Source organism: Cotesia typhae, unplaced genomic scaffold, assembly GCF_013202065.1.
Source record: "Cotesia typhae breed Kobodo isofemale line unplaced genomic scaffold, CoteBio_Ctyphae contig_48, whole genome shotgun sequence".
Taxonomy (NCBI): Eukaryota; Metazoa; Arthropoda; class Insecta; order Hymenoptera; family Braconidae; genus Cotesia; species Cotesia typhae.
Genome location: NW_027423756.1, coordinates 10,559,849 through 10,574,937, shown reverse-complemented (window position 1 = coordinate 10,574,937; position 15,089 = coordinate 10,559,849).

The window sequence follows — 15,089 nt, the reverse complement described above, 5'->3', positions numbered from 1 at the left end:
GCTCCCTTTGCTGAGTTGGTGGATAACTCACACCAAGTATCCTTGGCACTGGCGTCCCCGACCAAACTCACTCTTCTCGTACGCTACAAGTACGACTCATTATAAGTTGATGTAACTATCGACTGTCCCCAATTAAGTAAGACTGCTGGATATTATTCCAGCATCATTTGAAATTAATAATTGGTATTATTCATTAAAAAAAAAAAAAAAAAAAAGTAGTCAAATGAAAAAATTATTTGAAACAGCAAAACTTAAAAAATTTTTAATTTATTAAAAAATTCATCAGTTGTATTTTTTAGAATTTTAATTTTCAATGAAATATTTTTTTATCGAACTATAAGTTGAACAATTATTTTAAGAGTGATAATAAATAAAAAGTAAGTTAACAAATGTCACTGCGATAAGAGTAGCGTGACAGAAAAAGTTTCCTGTTAACTACTGTTTATCGAAAATTATACTATGACAACGATAAACTCGAGGCTGCATACATTATCGAAGTAATTCCATGGCCGAAATAATTACTTGCGATACCTAGTATCATTGAAAGCATTTAAAAAATTATCGTATACAGTAAATATCAAGAACGTCATAGCAAAGTGAAAAAATGAGATAAATAAATAAATAAACAACTTTAATTACAAAGTTGCTATAAGTACTTTTAAACTCATAATAAGAGCAGTTAAACATAATTCCTCACATAGTTGAGTTCTAATCGAATTACTTTGTCGGAAAATTATGAAAAATCTACTGAAAGCATTAATCTTTACATTTGGATTGATAAATTATGTAATGCAAAAATAGCAAATTCTTTCAAAATAAGATTTTTTTTCTTAAAAATATAATTAATTGTTATGTAAAAATTATTTAATTTATGATAATTAATTAATTTTACATTTGAAGTGATTAACAGTATTTGGTCCTAGCGTGTTAGGCTAATAGACCGGGAACTTCCGAGTTTTAATTTATTGAGAACGATAGGTTTGATTGAATAAATAGTTCGTTAGGTAAATTTAATAAGTATATTATTTAAACTAAAAATTGGTTAAATTATAAATTCATTACAAATAATACAAAAAGGTGAAATCTAATATTTTCTTTCATACAATGCGGTTTCAAAATGTTAAAATTTACAAATTAATAATTTTAAATTTTACCTGGTACAATTGGTGAATCTTGTTCTTTTACTTTTCGTTAATTTAATTCACTTCACAACTTTACTTTATTTTACAATTGGTTGTTTAAAAAAAACAGAATTAGTTGTAATCTATTGATGATGTTAACACTAGATAGGTCAAAGCACGAAGAGAGCGAACACCCAGCAGCTTCCCGGGTCCGAGATTTTTACGGGCCCTCCGTTGTCAATTGGAGGGAAAATTGAATACCCTCTCTTCGGATGTGTCGGAAAAATGCTGCGGTGGCGGTTTCCCCGTATTTTGATGTACAAGTATAGATCACAAGTTATCTATTATACTTGTATGCTTTTACCTCCTACACATTGTACAACGATACTCTTACTGGTACACTTATGTTAATGTATAGGCGCATCTATACACATACAAATGCACACGGAGATCTTAATGTTACTTGTTGTTTAACATATGAAAATTTTTGAATATTAACATTTCTTAAATTAATTTAATATTTAAACAATTTCTTCGAACGATTTTATCAATAATCGGATGATTTCTTTTTTGTGATCGATAAAAATTTTAATAAACAATTAGTCAATTATTTTTAATAATTAATTTGTAACTTTTAATTTATTTGCTTTTAGTTTTTAACATTTACTAATTGTTTAATTTGAAATTCTTATTTATTATTTTTACCTTAAATTATTTATTATTCTCAAGACATTATCTAACTAAATTTATTGTAAAAGATTGTTTAAGAAATTTTGTTTATTATCATAAAATTATTATTTCTTTTGACTTATACTATATTATCTTCTATGCCTAATATTTGGACAGTAATGAGAGTATAATGATAAAAATTTCCCAGTCTGAGTTCGAGTGCCGCAATGTATTTAAGAAATACCTTTGAACTCTCTGGATATTTTTTCTAATGTTTAAACTCCATTTATTTGTTTGTTCCGGTTTTGTAATCTTAAATGCATTGAGGTCTCAGACTGAGCATCTAAATAAGGGACATGAACTCTAGTTATTTTCTTATCTGGTCTACGAACAACGAAAAATTATGACGGTCTTCAATATTATATAGAAAAGATAAACGTTATAAAAAAAAATGTTTTACATAACATAATAATATTTGTTGATTTAATTATCGAATTTGAAGGTTTCAGCTCAAGGTGTAGAGAGCAGGGGCTCGTGGTGAAGTATCTGGAGGTATTGATGATGCAGATGCTTCAGGATCAGCGTCAGGATCAGCCAGCATTGATTGTGAGCTAAGTGACGGCTTACCGTCGTGTGTTTGTTTATCTGGATCAATTTCCGGATCCGCTGAAGGAAGCGCTGATGGTGATGTTGGTGGATCTGCTTCTGTTTCTGTGGTAATAATTTATTAATATTAACAATGAAAATCACTTATCCCATAAATAAAATCTTATATCCATTAAAAAAGGTAATAGTTAAATAAATGAATAAATAAATAAATAAAATATATTTCAAAAGGAACCAGGTGTTAATTGCTATGATGATGCTGATAGTGAAACAGAGGATGGCTTCACAACATATCAAGTAGATGTTGAGAGGAACTATATGATTGTGCATAATAATTTTTGGGTTCAGCTTGAAGATATTGTTGGAGCAGATGCTAATATTACGTAGCTAAAAGCAGTAACGGAAACGAAACCACTCCGATTAGTAAATATCCATTGTTTTTTCTATTCATTTATAATAAAAAATTTTAGCAATAAATATTAAAATTTTTATTTGTACGTTTAAGAGATACGCGAGCTTACAGCATAACAAAGACTATAAAATAGCTTGGAAAGTGGTAGAAGGTGAAGGAAAGAAAAGCGCGTGTGATGATCCCTCCCCAGTAGGAACTGTTGCCTACATTGTCTATGACATTATTAACAAAATTGTTTACAATGACGAAGGATGTCCTGTAGCTGAAGTAAATTATATCTATTAATGGTTTAAGCTACAAATTATATTTATGGCTATTAATTTGATCAAATGTTTTGTATTTGAAGGGTGCAGTTTTCACTATGCCTCCATGGTTAAGATCATATGAAATGAAGTTCAAAAGTCCTATTTCTTGTGGTTCCTACACCTTGGATGTCTGGCTACTAAATTTTTGGGGACAGAACGTAGTGCAATTTTTCTTTGATTGGACGATTCCTGAAGGTTCCAATTGTCTGCCTGATTTTCAACCAATTAAAGACTAATAATTATTAAAAATTACCCTCACTTTCATTACTTTGTTACAAATGAATAATATTCTATTTGTTTATTATTTTCTTTATTTGTACTTTTGAGGGTTATTGTTATTATATTCGAACTATAAATAAAAAAATTCGAATTTCTAAAACCTCCTTAATTTAAACTCTACATAAAAACTACAGCTTATCGTGGTTCTACCATACAGCAATTTCCTTAGTGTCTTTAACTGATAGTTAATATTATAATAATGCTTGGTAAGCATTGACGCGTAGAAAACTGAACGATCAAGGGAAAGATTCACAAGGTCTAGACGGTCATGGATGTAAAGAGGGATAGTACGGGGTAGTTTCTGCCCCTGGCCTTGCGGATAAAAGAAGAGTCTAGGACGGTGTCGAGGAAGATAATCCCTCAGAGGCCAGTTACACGGTCAGCTAACAACCCCTTAGCTTGCTCTCGAGAGACATAAAACTAGTAGATCGCTCTTTGTTTCTGTTCTGTTCTCTTTTAACAACTATAGAATTCAAATTTGCGCGCGCAAACGCGCGCATGAATTTAGGATTTGCATATATTTTTATGCTTTGATATATTTGACCAATCACGTTACGAATAGTTTGCTTACATGATATATTTTTATATTTTTCATCTAAATTATAAAAGTGGATTTGATTATTCTCCGCTACAATTGAAATTTAAAAAATGAAAAAATTATTCCCTCTACGAAATAAACTCTTACTTTTGATTTGAATGTTTTTCAGGGGAGATAACAATACTCGGAGAAAATTTATTTCAATTAGAAAAAGAATAAATTATTTGGATCCTTACCTCAGACTTGGTTAACCTTCGACAGAGATTAGAATCAATTTAATTAAATGAAATGAACTCACTAGAGTACAAAAAAAAACAGATTGTTAGTGATACAAAGTACAATGACAAGCTGCCTGCATTGCATGCATGTATGTATGTATAATTTGACTGTCAAACTGACAGAATGGAGTATAACAGAATAGGCCGGGGTTCTCTCGGAACGCGAACCCCGTGTATCATTATCTATGCTTGGATGAATCCGATAATGCAAATCAAACAGTCGGTATGTTCCCACGTTTATACGTGTCGCATGATAAATTTACTAAGTTTTGCCAATTCGAGCGCCGAGTGCGTGCGTGCTCGAGAAATAAAAGTACCGCACTCAAAACTTTTATTTGTCTTTTTATACAATGACGCTGCATTTCACTCGACACTTACTTTTTTCAACTCGTTATGAATTGTTATTTTTTTACTTAACAAATTTTTAAAATAAGTTTTTTAATCTTGCTCAGAGAATGATCTATTAAAATATTTCATAAACTCATCATAATTTAAAAAATAAATTTGAATTTTTTAGTATTGACCTAATAAAATTATTTTACGGGGATTATTGTTTTTATACCTGATATATAAATTAATTTTCCACAAATTAAAATTATCCTGAAACTTTTTTCTGATCAATAATTATAATAGAATTTCATTGACCAATACATATTATTAAAATAAAATAAACATAAAAATAACCGGAGCAGTGAAAGAAGGAAGTCGTAGTAGTAAAAGTATATAAGAAGCATTAGTTACAAAACAGAATAAGTGAGGTCAGTCAACCCAAGTTTGCCAGCCGGGCTCTCGATTTCGATTCTGATTTATTCCTCGTGGTGGTTTAATCTTTTTCGTATTGCCAAGTAGCGTGCGCTTAATAGTCCGAAGCTGCTGCTAGTTTCGTGTCTCTATCCCATTTCACCTCGACTTTTGCCACCGTTTTGACCCCGGCCATTTGCGTCCCAATATCTAAGCGTCTCAGCCACTTTCCTCCCCCGCGCTTATCTCACTCTCATTTGGTAGGGCTGCACAGGGCAGCTCTTTCTACCCTCAACCCTAATAACTCACCCTAGTTTATTATTACCTATAAAGCCTCGTCACGTTTTTACAAACACGACATAATGTATCTTGACACCATCAGCGACATCAACATCTATTCCCTAGTTCTATCATTACTACATATTTATTTCCTGCTTATTTATACTCAAGTGTACGAGCTGATTACGCAGAACTACCTGACAAGTTATTATCCTTTTTATTTTCTCTTACATTTTTTTTCTGATGGTTTGAATCCGACGTGCTAGAGTACAGTTGCTTCAATTATATCCTTAATATACATTAAGGATATAAAATAAAAGAACAAGAGTATTACATTCATGAATAAAAATTTTCAATTGAAAAAACAGCATCAGAAAAATCTTCCACCTGCGTCGTTAAAAATAAAACTCTCTTTATGCTCAATGGATTTGTCTGTCGTACATAAATTCCATGATGCAACACACGAAGGACTTTTCCGCATACGGAATTGGAAAATCCAGCTCCGGATCGCCTTACCTTGCTCATTACTATTTTCCTAAGAGATCTGCCGGCTGGAATATAAGGAAGAGAAGTCACCAGTTATACCGAGCAGTCGTCCAAGCAAATTATAACAGCCAGCGGTACTGGCATTGTTTGAAAATACCGTGGGCCATATTGCAAAAAGAAATAACAGGACGCGGTCGTCCGTCTAGATCTTGTTGGACATCGTTATCTCCGCGAACTACGTCTTCTTTTCCAGTTTCCCGCTCGCTCTATCCCATATCTGCATGTAGTCTAGTATAGCAGTTTGCTATACTATATATACTAGGGGTATTAAGTCCAGTCGGTCCTACACGAGCTTTCCCTGGAGGAACCTAACGTCCGGAAACTTGTTTCTCCTTCCTGACATTTCTTAAATTTATTTATATATTTTTATTTCTCTCTATTTTCTACAATTTTACATGTATAAGAAATATTTATAGTTTAGTTTATTTTATTAGACATGACATGGAGAAAAATATATTAAACGAAAAATTTAATGGCTAAATTTTATGCTAAAATTTTTAATAAGTACAATTAATTAAATAATAATTATGTTTATTTCTCTACACCAATTTAAATAATTGTTTTTGTTTATATTATAAAATTACCAAGGAAATGAGTAATGCAAATATTTAAAAGAGTAGTCAACCCTCTTTGGACATAGTTGTGATAATTACTGTCAAACTAACGAACTGGATTAATATAATAATATCCCTTTTAGATCTACATATGTATAGTACAGGAATAGTGTGCAAATGCCTCTTGTTCATCCGCTTATTTTCCAGGACCTTCTCTGACCATATACGCGCGCGCGCGCGCGCGCGTGTGTGTGTGTGTGTGTGTGTGGATGAATGCATATGAATGTGTACGATCAAGACAGAGACAAGGGTAAAGAGTAATAAGTAAAGTGAGAGGAAGTCGGCAAAGGACGGAGAAAGAGACGGCTGTCGAGAAAAAGAAAAAAATGAAGCTGTGAATATGAAGACACAGAGAGCCCACGATTTAATGAACATTACGCTTGTTAGACTGGCGTATTACCAGCTCAGTTGTGTGACCAAAGGGTGAAAGAGAGAGAAGAGAAGACACCGACGAAACCGTAAAGTCACGTCAATGACGGTGTAATGGCGATGCGAGGATACGCGGTGTTAAAAAAATAGGGAAAAAAATCCGGATAAAGGCCGGCCTTTGATGGTGAGAATGCCTCCAATTTGTGTGCTGTTACCGCGGATTAGGGAGACACTTTCTCCTACTTTTTTATAACGCTTTTATGCTCTAGCTAAATTTGTTTGCCTTTTTTTTTACTGCAATTTTTAATGGATAAATGGAATTAGTTATTTAGAAAATAGTGTTCGTTGTTTATATCAATATTTTAATTTTAAACTTTGTTTGGAGTGTAATTTCGTGGTTTAATTTTTAATACACTTGTCTAAAGTCAGGGACAGCAATATAAATTGTCATGCCCTGTTATTTGTTGGAAATTATTGTTATTTCATTTTTAAGAAAAAACTAAGTATTGATTATTAAACGAAAATTTTTTCTAAGTTGAACTTACTTATTAATTTTCGACATTAAAAAATGTTGAACATTTATAATTATTATTAATTGTACTGTGTGTGATTTATTTTAATTTTTTATTGTCGAGAATTATTTTTTAATCATAAACTTGGTAATCGAATTTCCCAGAATGTAACCGATGGTATAATTTTTGAAAAACCAAACAAAATAGTTAGTAAAAAAAATGAAAAAGCCGAAGGCAAAAAAACAATTTATTGAATGGGTGACAACATAGTTTTACATTTGAAAAAAAAAAAAAAAAAAAAGTGGATTCTATTGAAAGTTAAAGTCAATATAATAGTCATCACATCAGGTATTTGTTTCGACAAATGGACAAAAAATCCAAACAGAAGCTAAAAATGACATAGTGTATAGAGAATGATTGTTTGCAGGAGTATGTAGCATAGACCGCGCTGTAAAATATAAGGTTTTGGATGCGGGGTGCCGAGGGTTCAGAGGAAAGGAGGGAAGGAGTTTTTACGGAGCGACTAGGAAACAAAAATGTTCTGACTGTGGAAAACGTGACACCGAGCCCTGAACTATCGATGAGAGTTAATTTCCCATAGAGCCGCATTTCTATCAAGCCTATTCTTCTAATCGGAACCAGTTAGCCAACTAATAATTGGTGAGAATCGATCGTCCTTCGATACCAATACACATATCAACGGGATAGTAGAAAAGAGTCGGTGTATAGTGAATGAGGGTCACAGAACCCTCGGGGGAGTTAAGCGCGCGTGGATCTAGTGCTCGAGCTCTGCTAGCGATGGGGCAGCCGCCACAACGAGAGGTCAAAAGGGTTGGACATTGTGTTAGCGCGTGCCCCGATCGCTTATTCGATCTCTACTCGATCTCACCAGAGAAATTTCGCTAAATAAAAAAATAAAAAGAATAAACTATTGAATTGTGTGTCAAATATCCTGATCTTTTTATTTATTTTTAATAAACATCTATTTTGGTATTACTTACAATTAAACTAATCGATATTTTTTATTTCTGATATCTGGAGTGAATTAGATTATTATTTTTTCGATGGTCTATAATTTCTATTGTAGTTAAACTTTATTAAAGTGAGATTAAATATCATAATTCAATAATATTGGAATTTTTTCTTGAATTTTTGGTGACATAAAATAAAAATTTATGAATTTTCAAGTTGACAAAATAAAATATATAATAAAAAATTTTTTTCATAAAAAAAATAATAACAAAATAATATTAAAAATAAAAAGGAATGTAAATTTGAAGATTTAACTTTCTGATCTATATTTAAAAAATAAAATAAATTTTGATTTTATTCTATGAAGAATGCAAGGGATAATTTTGGGGAATATTTAAGTTCAAATTTAAAAGTAAGTCTGCACTACCACAGACTTTGGAGCTCGTTAGAGTGTAAGCTCGCCTCAGCCGTTTGTACTCTCTGTCTCGGTGATTTTGTGTGTACGCGAGACTAGAGTTAAGAGTCGCGAGTGACTGCGACTGAGGAGGAAGACAAGGGGTTGAAAAGGGAATGAACCAAGGTAAGGAATGGACGGATAGTGGCTGTGGGGCCAATTAGGGGTGCTAACCCCTCGACACACCCTTCTGCCCCACAGAACCCGCAGTGTAGAGTGTAGATTGGATTGGTTTAGATTGGTTCTCACTGGCGTAGTCTTCCGTGGGCTTCATTTTTTGAGTCTCTACTCTCAATTTTTTTATTCCTCCCTCTTCTCATTTTAACCAATCAATTTGGAGAAATGCTTCTCTCGTGCTCAATTATTAGCGCTGACTCAAATCGAGTGTTAATAGAGCTTTTTGACGTCATTGGAAAACAAGCTGATGGAGTCTAACGGGAAAGAAAAATTTTATCGAGACACGGGGATGAAAGTACGCCAATGCTGCCCCCACCAGGCGGCTCGTTAGTGACGGATTAGTGATGTACGTGTGCCTTTGCTACCTTCGGAGTTCTAACCCTCTGTGTACTCAGACCCTGATTTCGAGCCCCAACTTACATTATTTCTTTTTCTACTCGAGAGTAGAGGGAACCGAGTCCAAGAATTTTATCTTGTTATTATCATCATTAATATTTCTATTTTTTTTTTTTAATTATATTATTCATTTAAGTGATTGAGATTTTTTGATTACACGTACAATCAATATTAATCTTAGGGTTCAGCCGAATAATTAATAGCTAAAATAACTAACCACGAAAAAATGTTTTTAACATATCTTTCAGGTTATATATTACAAAAAATGATTCAGTAGTTGATTTGACTAGAAATCAACAAAGAATTTTTTGATAGATTAATATGTTATTTAAATTAGAAAAATACTTAGTCCAGGATAATTTATAGACTATAAAAATTAATTCTACCTCTGATCCGAAGCATTTAAAAACCTCAAATAAACTATAAACTCAATATATAACAGCAATAAAAATTATTAGTACAAATATCAAGCAAAAAAGGTAAGTATCATCACGTAGATGCCTTTTCACCCCATTATACAAACGGTATTTTCATTAAATTCTTTTGAGGTCGCCAGTTAACTCGAACAAAAGTCTCGAGTTCACCAGCCAGGTATAAATCTAACGACACACGCTCCTCGACTTTCGCACCCACTACCCACATTAGTGCCGTATTTCGTGGGTAAGGAGCAAAACGAGAGCGCCCGCCAGAAAAAAATCCACCTATGTATATACTGTTGACGTGTAAGAGCAAAATGCCTAACCGGGCAAAGGGGAAAAGAGAAAAAGCTTCAAGTGGTAGTAAATTTATTTTATTAGAAAAAAAAAATCCAGAAATTATATGTGGATTTTTGTATTCAAGCGCATTAACGACCAAACTATTTCTTATTTAAATTTATGGGCTTTTAACCATTATTATCCTTATAATTATCATTATCATTACACTTAAATTGCATAGAAGCTTTTACCAGTTCCGATAAAAATATTTTTCCATTATAAATGATTTATTAATTTTTATTGTTCAAAAAAAAATTTTTATTTGGTGGAAGAAAATGATAAAAATAAAATACTTGTCGTAGACAAATAAATTAATAGTCTCGGCATCTTGTAATTCATACACTCACGCAAGTGCAGGGTTAAAGAAATTAATGTAAGTGTACACTGTACCCCGGACTAAAAATATGAGGGAAATAAAATACTCAGGGATTACAAATACATATGTATATGACGAAACGTCGATGAATAATTGAGTGACAACAATAACTGTTATCAGTTATATTCCGGGCTAGCCAGCGATCTTGTCGATCGTCACGCGAGCACCGTTGTTCACCTTATATTATACTGCTTCTATTCCCTTTATGTTACTTCTACAACGATGACTCACTTGCAATGTCAACTATATGTATTTTTATTGCTGTTATTATTATCATTATTAGGAGTAATGTACAGTATTATTTAATGCAGATCGAAATCGCTTTTTATTTTTCAGCGACCAGTTATTATTATTTCTATTTGTTTTTCTATTCTTCGCGTTGATAAATTTTCATGATTTGACATGCGATACAAGGATTATGATGAATTAAATATATAAGTAAAATTATATGCCTGAGTAACAGAGGTAATAGAGCTGGTGGTAATTTTATTTTATTAAGTATAAGAGATCGCTACTAATGTACAGGCGTATCCGTAGGATAGAGCATGGAAACCCCGAAAGTTTTGAACACGATAATGCACTCGATGATGCACTCGGGTTAAGTGTTAAACCAAGTGAACGGTTGTAGTGATGCTGAAATTTCTAGATCGACATAAATAACAAATTTAACATTTCGATTACCCTTGATGGTTATTCATTTGGATAATAATTTATTAATTAAAGAGATTGGTGATTGATAAAAGCTTTTAGATACTTGATTATTATTATTATTTTTTTTTTTATTAAAACTAACGAGGTAAATGAATGAGAAATAGAAAAAAAATGATCCCAATACCGATAAAATTGTAAAATTAAATTAATAATAGAAATTATTGAGTTTTAATGTAAAATAAAATAACTTTTAATGCACAAAATAATTCTGAAAATTAATTACCGTGTCAAAAATTTTTATTTTCGTAGTTATTTTATTTTAGTAGTTTAATTTCGGATCAAATATAACCCACTAAACATTGACAAGTCTGCAATCCTTGTTCCTTCGTATAAGAAACTAACTTGACAGATAACGGAATCAAAGATTAATATCATGAAAAATAAAACAAAGCATATAAATTATTCAGCGAAATTTTTTAGTAGTGAGAGTGCTGTTTATTGTTTATAGTGGGTGGTAATGCGACATATTGGCTAACGGAAGTAAATGACCTACGTACTTTGGGCAATATCAGACATTCGCTAAAAGCTAAAAGCTTTCCCATATTTCATTATCTCTCGCCTACCACCTAGTCTTGCCCATGAGAAACCCTTCTCTATAGATAGCTTAGTCGTTCAATAAATGTTATCTAATATAATGTTACGTCTAATATACGTATGTACATAGTGCCATAACTAATAACAATAACAATACCCATTTAAATATTCTCCATCAGCATTACTTTATACTACCCCTTTATCGTTAGCCCATTTGTACTCGTTTTAAACCAACTATCCCTCACTCGCTGTTAAGATCCAAATGTAAAATGATTTTCGTTCTGATTACAGCCCCTGAAGTAATTACGAAAGCATGCGTCGTGGACATCCCAGAGTCCGTCGGAAATCTTAAGGATTTTTTTTTTATTTTTTTTTATTGAAAGAAATAAAAACAGTATGAATAAGATTTAAAACAAATAGATGAGACGTGAAATCCAACCCCATTCGTGTCGAATGTGGCAATTGGTAATGCGGATCGAAGGGTTACATATCCAGTGAAAGAAGAAAGAAGACAAGAAGAGACTTCAGTTTGAAGTGGATCTGGCAGAGTCCAAAGTAGCGGTATCAACTGAGAATACGAGTAATTCCGGTGGTACGGTCAAAGGTCCAGGGTACCGATAGCCACGAGAAAACGCAAACATGACGATGGGATTAAAGGGATCGTCTTTAATTATGCATTGTCAAGTCGGATCTGTGTAGAAGCTCCTCCTGTATGCCCACATTAGATAGAACACTACGAAAGCTATCGTTTTCATTCCTTTCGGATAATGGTTTATACTCGTCCTGGTGCTCATGCTCGTACGTGGATCCAGGATCTAGTGAGCAGACTGAGCTTCATGCTCACTATCATCAGCGATATAATACTGTACCTTATATATTGTACTCTCTACTTTTCTCTATATACTACACACGACTCCTCTGTGTTTCTTTGAAGTTCTCCGCTGTACTCTGTCTAGACACACGCCATCGGCTTCTACTAACTATAACGGGCTTCCGGCTCTCTATCGCGACGTCAATACCAATAGTACAGGTTACTTTCGTTTGCACGGTAATTCAATGCGATCGCATACTCAATTGAATCCTTGACAAAATACCTGTGTATTTAATCATCACTATTTATCTATTGTCTTTTACCATCATTTCGTTAGTTAATCTTATTTATTTTAGGTATGTCTATTTATTTATTTCCTGCATAAAAAAACTCTGTATTGCTGATAATGTATCGAGAAATATGTTTGGATTCATAATAAAAAAATTTTCAAGTAAATAAATTTGTTTTGATTAGAAAAAATTTTATTTGGTTAAAAAAATTTTTAGCTTATTTCTTTATTTTTTTAATGTTTTCTTAAAATTTTAATTTGTAAGATTTCTTAAAATCTACTGAGTTGAAATGATTAAAAATAATTTTTATAAAACTTTATTCTCTACGAAAGCTTTCATGAAAAACTCGCTTGAAATTCCTTGCTAATTTATAAGCGTTAAATTATAAGAATTTTCACTTGGAGAATTTGATGTATGTATTTTATCAATAAATAGAAATGATTTAATTAAGAAGTTGTTAATTGACTAATTATATTTCACATGTCATATAGAGTTCAATATTAAGTGCATTTCTCTTCTCACAGTTGAATTTTTTATTTTTATTTTTATCTCAACTATAATTGTGATTGTAATTATTTGCATTCGAATAGAAGTGAGTTTTATGGCTACGATAATAGGGTAATATAGTGATTCCAAGGATATAAAGATTTTAAATGGAATGTATCGCACGTGAAATTATACTTTTATTGAATTTTAACTGGCAAGTGACCGTTACTGTTAGCGTAACTTTATCACTTGCGTGTTTCACACACGCTTTCACTCAGCTCCGGTTCATCGTCAACGCTAGAAGAAATGGAAAACTACAAACATCCGGAGCAACGTAATTCCAATCGTTGATCAATACACAATCATTGTCGACCACTTGAGTGAGAAAAAATAGGTGAAAAATAATCTACCGTTTACTTTCTCATAAAAAAATTAATAACCTACAAAGATGACTTTCTATATTACTAAGAATACTAAATTGCTCTTAAACAAATCATCATTTACAATTATTATGATTACTAAACTGAAAAAAATTTTTTTCCACCTAGGAACTTTTTCCCCTTGCAGAGTATGAATTAAAACTTAAGAATTTAAAATTAAATTTCCATAGAGTAGAAAATTATTTTTCAATTCGATTGCAATTTTGAGTGTGAATACCTAAATAATAATTTTTTCCTTGAAGATCGACGTACAAAAAAAAAAAGATAGTGAAATAATGATTCGATTCAACAATTGCTGGATCCCTTAGTGTTTTTTAAAATTCAAATGATGATCGGTAGAGAAATAATAAGGGAGAAAAAACAATGAAAGATTGAATAGAACAGGCGAGAAAGATTGGTGGTAAAAAAGCAGAATGAAAATTTAGTGAATGTGTAACTAGAGTGTCGCAACATTTGTGAAGGTGAAGAGGACCTGATCCTGGTTCGTTATCTTCTTCCCAAGGGCGTGTATAGAGAGGTTCTAAGTGGTTATATTTGCGTAGAGGTAATGGGGCAAGTTGGACGGCGAGTAGCGGAGTGAGTCGAGTATGTCGTTGGTTTGGGAAAACGCCGGGATGAGGGGTGGGTTGTTACCGACGCAGGGAGAAGTCGGTGGTTGTAGATTGTGAGACAGAAGCTGTTGAATCTCAAGCTCTGGATGGGATAAGAGAGACCGAGTCTACCGAGTGGAGAAGATACTGAGGTATAAAATTAGTTCAATAAAGGAACACCCACGCCCTCTGCTCAGCCCGGCGTCTCTCTCGTGCTTAGTAATTCACCGATCTCTTTTGTTCCTCATAACTCTCCGGCAGTGGCTGGAGCTGTAGCTGGTACAGCAACACCGTCACTGGCATTATGTACTACTACTACTACTACTACTACTACTACTACTACTACTACTACTACTACTACTACTACTACTACTACTACTGGGAGTCCTCTAGCTCTTACTCTCTTCGTGGTGTTCTAATGATACACGTGGTGGTGTACATAGTCCTTGGATTATTCGTCGGCGTCGCTGCGAAACGAGCTTCGTCATTGTACATTCAACTATGCTGTGCCGGCTACAACGAATCTCAATAACTACGTCGTAGTCGTAGTCGTACTCGTGTGATTTGATGATGACAGCTTTGTTAGTTTATCAACCAGATTCCCTTCAATCTACGTATGTAGCCAGGTACTTGATCATGGGGAACTATGGAAATCAGTTGTTGAATAACTTTGATTGGATATTTATTAATCGTTTTTTTTTATTTTTCAAGTTTTATCATATGCAATATTTTTTTTTTTACTTTGAATTAATTTATTAAGGAGCTTTAATTTAAGTGAAAACAATCAAAATATTTGTTTAATTCACAATAAATTTATTTACGCATCAA